Source organism: Rhinichthys klamathensis, unplaced genomic scaffold (genome assembly GCF_029890125.1).
Source record: "Rhinichthys klamathensis goyatoka isolate OS25496 unplaced genomic scaffold, OSU_Roscu_1.1 h1tg000176l_1, whole genome shotgun sequence".
In the NCBI taxonomy this organism is placed as follows: domain Eukaryota; kingdom Metazoa; phylum Chordata; class Actinopteri; order Cypriniformes; family Leuciscidae; genus Rhinichthys; species Rhinichthys klamathensis.
In genome coordinates, this window is record NW_026606705.1 from 2,057,501 (window position 1) to 2,065,000 (window position 7,500).

The following is a 7,500-nucleotide window of genomic DNA, read 5'->3' on the forward strand; positions in this document are numbered from 1 at the left end:
TAAAACGCAGTGCAGGCTGTCTAAGCGCGCCTATGGCGAACCTATCAGGGCGCTTCACGCCTCGCGCGCCAGAATGGGCGTGGCTGCTGACTGTATAAGCGGCACATTTGGCCATGGGAATCAGGTTAAATCGACTGCACCTGGACGCGCAGCGTAACAGCACGGCCGGCTACGCAATACTCGTTAGTTATAGTAGAACTAAAGTCAGAATCCAACGGGGACCGGATGAGACGGGGCCCTCGAAGGCATATGTAGAGGCTTGGACCTTAGAAATAGAAACCCTATATAGAAAGGACTCGTGCCTGCAGGGCCGGCACTTTCAAGTTGTAAAATCTTACAAATGTGGACGGCGAAGACCAGCCGGCCGCCGCACAAATGTCTTCAATTGGTACACCACTGGACTATGCCCATGAAGAGCCCATGCCCCTTGTGGAGTGAGCCCTGACACCTATGTTCAAGTTCATTTATTTATTTGTATAGCACATTTAAACAGCCGCTTAGACAGACCAAAGTGCTTTACAGAACACACAAATAAGAAAAGTAAAAACAGCGAAAACAACCCCTAAAACACATAAAAAGCAGCAGAGCTACGAAAAGCCTTAACAGAGATTCAAATATAAAATCGTAGAAATAAAGAAAAAAGAAAAAAAAAGAAAAAAAAAAGAGATCAATAAGCTAAAGAAAACAGGTAGGTTTTTACCAAAGACTTAAAGATAGAAAAGGGTGGGGGCCGTTCGGATCTCTAGAGGCAGGGTGTTCCACAGACGAGGCCCTGCCACTGCAAAGGCACGCTCCCCTCTACGCTTAAGTCTGACACGAGGGACAACCAGCAGAGCCTGGTCGTGTGACCTTAGGCTTCTGGACGGAGTATAGGGATGAATGAGTTCGGATAGATAGGCTGGAGCTAAGTTGTGTAAAGATTTAAAAACAAATAGGAGGATTTTAAAATCTATTCTCTGCCGGACTGGCAGCCAGTGTAACGATTTAAGAATCGGAGAGATATGGTCGTATTTGCGACAGTTAAGGATAAGTCTGGCCGCAGCATTTTGGACCAACTGAAGACGGGCAATTTGAGAAACTGATATCCCACAGTAAAGTGAGTTGCAATAGTCTAGCCGACACGTGATGAAGGCATGAACCGCCATTTCCAAAGTTATCGGAGTAAGAAAGCCTTTGATTTTAGATAATAAGCGAAGTTGGTAGAAACCGGAGCTGATAACAGATGATATGTGTTTGTCAAATTTTAAAGACTGGTCAACAAGAACACCTAAGTTCCGCACTCCTGTAGATTTAAAGTGAGATAAACTCCCCAAGTCTGGGCTTATGTACTGGGACCTTTCACTCGGGCTAAAGACAATGACCTCGGTCTTATCATCATTTAGAGAGAGGAAATTTTGAGCCAGCCATGCCTTTACCTCCTCTAGGCATAATAGAAGAGAGTTTAACGCTGCAGGGTTATTTCTTTTAAAAGGAATGTAAATTTGGGTGTCGTCTGCATAAAGATGAAATGATACACTATGTTTCCTTAAGATGTATAGAGAAAATAGAGAGGGAGCCAAAATGGAGCCCTGTGGAAGACCACAGGTTAGAGGTGCCATGGAGCTGGAGAAATTACCCATCTTAACTAAAAACTTTCTGTCAGAAAGGTACGACTGAAACCATGACAGGACAGAAGCCTTTAGGCCCACCTCAGTCTCAAGTCTAGCCAACAGAGTAGGGTGGTCAACAGTGTCAAAAGCTGCCGAAAGGTCTAAGAGAACTAAAACCACAGAATCACCCGAATCAGTGGAGATAAAAATATCATTTAGCACTCGCAGAAGGGCGGACTAAGTGCTGTGGGCAGTCCTGAACCCAGATTGAAAAGCCTCATAGATACAGTTATTTGAAAGAAAGTGCTGAAGTTGATTAAACACAATTTTCTCCAATAACTTGGAAATAAAAGGCAAAACAGAGATGGGTCTGTAATTTTGTAAAATCGAAGGATCCAGTGAAGGCTTCTTGAGCAAAGGAGTGACCGTAGCCACTTTAAGATTAGTTGGAACAGAGCCCGTATTGAGACACTTGTTAAAAAGAGATACCAAACCTGGACCCACAGAGTCGATGATTAACTTTAGAAATTTCGGCTGAATGATATCATTTGGACAAAACGAAGGTTTAAGCTTGGTGCACACATCCTTTAGTGTCTGGAGGTTGATAGGATCAAAAACCTCCCAAACACAAGTAGTAGGTGACACGAATGAGGGGAGAGTTAAGTTAGGGCAAACACTAAGTCTTAATTTAGTGATTTTGTTCACAAAAAATCTCTGGAAATCTTCACATAGAGCATCAGAGGCAACAGATAGTTTAGAAGAAGGATTTATAACAGACTGAATGACTGAAAACAAGACCTTTGGGTTGGAGTGGTTGGATTCAATTAAGTTAGAGAAATATGCAGCTTTAGCTGACTTAGCTGCCTTCTGGTATGCTGTAAGAGCGTCTTTGAACAAATGGAAGGAGACAATCTGCCTGTCTCGCTTCCATTTGCGTTCGGCCGCTCTACAAATTTGTCTATGATGACGAGAGTCAGAGTTTTGCCACAGATTAGATTTTGGTTTGGATATGTGAGGCTTGAAAGGAGCAGTCACGTTAGCTACCTTAAGCCAGGCAGAATTTAAAAGGCTGAAGTGTTGATCCGCATCCAGGTCAGATAGTGGTTGGTCCAAGTCCAAGTGTGAACATAGATCAGCAAAGCACAGGTCAAAGTTAGTGCTGAACTGAGGAGAGTAGACCCGCGACATAACAGGTGCAATTGTGGGTTGAGAGAGCTCCGGGAGAGACAGTGAGAATAGAATAGGCTTGTGATCGGAGAGCAGATAATCAGAAAATACAATATCAGAGACATCGATCCCGTAGGATAACACAAGGTCTAATGTATGGCCCTGAATGTGCGTAGAGTTTTTGACCCACTGCAGTAGATTAAAAGCATCTATTAAGTCAAGAAACTCCTGCGATAAGGAATTTGAATGACAACAGACGTGAATATTAAAATCTCCCACCAAAAGGAAGCGATCATAGTTTGTGGCAATACTGCCAATGAACTCAGTAAAATGCTGTATAAAATCATTAGTGGAGTGTGGAGGACGATATATCACCCCTAAGCAGACCATTCCAGTCAAGGTGGAGAAGCTGAGATTCAAAGCTGGGGAAAGCCGTTACAGTGACTAGCCGGCAGCGTGAGGAGAAAGAATTGTTTAAGACAGTTATAATCCCAACCACCACGACCACTCGGACGAGGAGAGTTAAAAAAAAGAACAGTTTACTGGAACCAGTTCTGAGAAAGGAGTTAAATCACCGACCTTTATCCAGGACTCTGTGATGAACATAAAATCCAGGTTGTGTGAGGAGTAGAAGTCGTTTAATAGAACCTATGGGGCATTGAAGGCCCATTGAAGCATAGGCTAAAGAGATAGCATCTACTAGCCATCGAGATAATCTCTGCTTCGTGACTGGGGACCCTTTGGTGCGGCCACCGAAGCATACAGAGAGCTGTTCCGGCTGCCTGAACGGGGCAGAACGCTCTAAATAGAGTCTGAGAGCCCTGACAGGGCAGAGTAGATTCAAGTCTCTATCATCTTCCGACGGGGGAAGAGCCGATAGTGAAATAACTTAAGCTCTGAACGGAGTCGAGAGTAGGGCTGCACGATTTGGGGAAAATGTCATATTGCGATTATTGAGGTCAATATTGCGATATGCGATTGCGATATAATAAACAAATGGTTTCATGAGTCAACTTGTTTGGTTCTAAAGCAAAATGCACACACAGATTAGTGATAATTCTGAAATGTGTATTTCTCAACTCAGACTAGCAACAACAACTAAATGATTGATAACACCTATAATGATCAATAAGCCATTGATGTCTGGATAAAAATTAATTTAATTTTAATTTAATTGAACTTCAAACAATCCTCACATAAACCCATAATAAATGTCATATTTACCTGTGCTCTTCCTGTCTACAGGTAGGACATATACAGAAATTGAATAAAGTTATCAAACAGTCTGCGCTGCATAAATTATAAATTATATGGACTAAAATCCTATTTAAAGCTACACAAGTTCTTTGGTCAAGAGCAGTGAGTGTTTTTCTCTGTTCCCTTTGTTCTTTGATTAACTTTACTGACAGAAAGCATTATTGGATGCTGGCCCTTTAAGAGTTGCTGACAGAGACGCGGATCTCACACGCGCTTTATTCTCTCTCAACTCTTTACGACCATCATAAGACTGCTCTTATGTTATGAAGACACTCGACAATTGATGTTTTGGCATAATTGTGTGGCAAAACTGTATTCTGGCGCGCGGTCTGTGCACGCGCATGATACTGGCGCGCGTCTTTCAGTCAGGACACACACAGGCAGCGCGCTCTCTTTTGACTTGTCTCGCTGAATGGTTTAAAGCATTCGCATGAATAAGAGCGGGATCATGTAACACTAGCCACAGGATGACAAAAAATAACAGATGCTGCGTTAACAGCCCTAATTTGTTTATTTCATATAAAATCGCAGTATTTTGCGTCATATAATCGCATAGGCTTGACATCGCGATTACGATTGCGATATGATTAATCGTGCAGCACTAGTCGAGAGCACCTTGGGTACGTAACCATGTCTTGGTTTGAGGATGACTCTGGAGACGTTGGGCCCAAACTCAAGGCAGGAAGGTTCATGGAGATCGCCTGTAAATCGCCTACTCGCTTGACCGATGCTAGGGCTAGCAGGAGTGCGGTCTTGAGCGAAAGTGGCTTTAAGTAAGCTGACGGTCCCTTAAGAGCCCTGAGGACCATGGAGAGGTCCCAGGGGGGACAGAGGGAGGTCGGCGGGTTGAGCCTCCTGCCCCCTTTGAGGAAGCATACAATCAGTTTATAGATTGGCCGGCCACAGGAGCACGGAGGGCTGCTACGACCGCCGCAAGTCGGGACGGGGGTGCCAGACTGTCCTGTTCGCCGGCGTGAGGGTGTCCTATAGGCCAGGGAGCTGTCCCTAGCAGCTCGGGGAACCATGTCTGGGTCCGCCAGAGAGGGGCTATGAAGAGGACTGCACACTTGTTCAACGCCGTGCTGTTCTTGTGAAAAGGCTTCAGGACGCAGAGCAGGAGGCCGCCGGTCGCTGCATCCGCTGCTGGGCTGTTGCGTCGATGCGAACGCCCTGATAGGTTTGCGAGTCCTCGCTGCTTCATCATAGGTCTGTGCAGTTCCCGCAGCCCAGCCAATCAGCACGCTTAGACAGCCTGCACTGTGGTTGCGTTTTAAAATAAAGGCTTCAATATTCTCGAGAAAAGGAGTTTTCCCACACCATATAGCTACTCAATTCGAGTCAACGTTCCCGAAAGGGAACCTGGTTCTTCAGAGACAAATTTGTTTCAGGGGTGAAATAAAAGAGGGAAGCTGTTGATTTTTTGTTGTTTTGGCTGATTTTATAGCTTGTTGGGGTTAAGTGTGTGTACAGGGTTAAGTGTGTGTGTTCAGGGTTAAGTGTGTGTGTACAGGGTTAAGTGTGTATGTGTACAGGGTTAAGTGTGTGTGTGTGTGCAGGGTTAAGTGTGTGTGTGTGTTCAGGGTTAAGTGTGTGTGTTCAGGGTTAAACGTGTGTGTGCTCAGGGTTAAGTGTGTGCTCAGGGTTAAGTGTGTGCTCAGGGTTAAGTGTGTGTGTGTGTGTGTGTGTGTGTGTTTTCAGGGTTAAGTGTGTGTACAAGGTTAAGTGTGTGTGTGTTCAGGGTTAAGTGTGTGTGTTCAGGGTTAAGTGTGTGTGTGTTCAGGGTTAAGTGTGTGTGTGTTCAGGGTTAAGTGTGTGTGTGTTCAGGGTTAAATGTGTCTGTGTGTGTACAGGGTTAAGTGTGTGTGTGTTCAGGGTTAAGTGTGTGTGTTCATGGTTAAGTGTGTGTTCAGGGTTAAGTGTGTTCAGGGTTAAGTGTGTTTGTGTGTGTTCAGGGTTAAGTGTGTGTGTGTACAGGGTTAAGTGTGTGTGTGTGTGTGTGTTCAGGGTTAAGTGTGTGTGTTCAGGGTTAAGTGTGAGTGTGTGTTCAGGGTTAAGTGTGTGTGTGTTCATGGTTAAGTGTGTGTTCAGGGTTAAGTGTGTTCAGGGTTAAGTGTGTTTGTGTGTGTTCAGGGTTAAGTGTGTGTGTTCAGGGTTAAGTGTGTGTGTTCAGGGTTAAGTGTGTGTGTTCAGGGTTAAGTGTGTGTGTGTGTGTGTGTGTGTGTGTGTGTGTGTGTGTGTGTGTGCGTGTGTGTGTGCGTGTGTGTGTGTGTGTGTGTGTTAGGGTTAGGTGTGTGTGTGTGTGTGTGTGTGTGTGTACAGGATTAAGTGTGTGTGTGTGTGTGTTCAGGGTTAAGTGTGTGTGTGTGTGTGTGTGTGTGTGTGTGTGTGTGTGTGTGTGTGTTCATGGTTAAATGTGTGTGTGTGTGTGTTCAGGGTTAAGTGTGTGTGTTCAGGGTTACGTGTGTGTTTGTGTGTGTTCAGGGTTATGTGTGTGTGTGTGTTCAGGGTTAAGTGTGTGTTCAGGGTTAAGTGTGTGTGTGTGTGTGTGTTCAGGGTTAAGTGTGTGTGTGTGTGTGTGTGTGTGTGTGTTCAGGGTTAAGTGTGTGTGTGTGTTCAGGGTTAAGTGTGTGTTCAGGGTTAAGTGTGTGTGTGTGTGTGTGTGTGTGTTCAGGGTTACGTGTGTGTTCAGGGTTAAGTGTGTGTCAGGATGGGAGGAGAGCTATTTCTTCATCTGCTCATCACTGACACACTTCAACCATCTGACCTTGAGAATGACATCATCAAACACACATAGAACGTTCTTACAGTAACGTTAATAGAACGTTCGTTCAATATGATCTAATCTTTAATGATGTTCTCAAAACATTAGCACAAAAACATTATTATACATCGTGCATGAAACGTTTTAGTTCGTCTGACATTTTTTAAATGTTACTTGTTTCAGAACGTTCAAAGAACATTCAAAAGTAACGTTCCCATAATGTTTGAAAAATGATACAATGTAATGTTTCCTCAACGTTCGCAAGAGAAAACGTAAAAAAAAATGGACGTTTTGAAGATTCGGAAAAATCCTGCGTACCTCATTTAAACATATTTACACGTTATTCGGTGTTTTACAGCCTCTAAATAATGACAACTAATACAAAGTTGAATCAAATCTGACTGAATTTCATATACTTTTATATAACTTGAATGAATACGGATCTTTAGACATTAATAAGATGCATTAATAATGACAGTGATTTCTGTAATGACATGCTTAGTCATTTATATTAAAACAGGCTTTTGCATGACTTGTACTGTGTATGAATTGTTGTTCTGGAGAAGTGAACACACTGGACAGTTCAATAGTTTGTATTTACACACCAGCTTGCGAAATCTGACCTGCAAAGCGACCCACACAGAACAAACCCAAGATTTATTACAAAACTCATCAACTAACATCTGCGACACTTCTTCCTTTGCTCGCCTCTCAGCTCGACTCGAG

The 7,500-nt window shown here is 43.7% G+C and overlaps 1 protein-coding gene across 1 annotated transcript in view; it reads right to left on the reverse strand.

The window, feature by feature from the left end:
- enpp2l (ectonucleotide pyrophosphatase/phosphodiesterase 2-like) overlaps positions 1 to 7,500 on the reverse strand; it is a 24,636-nt gene that overhangs the window by 16,950 nt on the left and 186 nt on the right. The window lies entirely within an intron of this gene.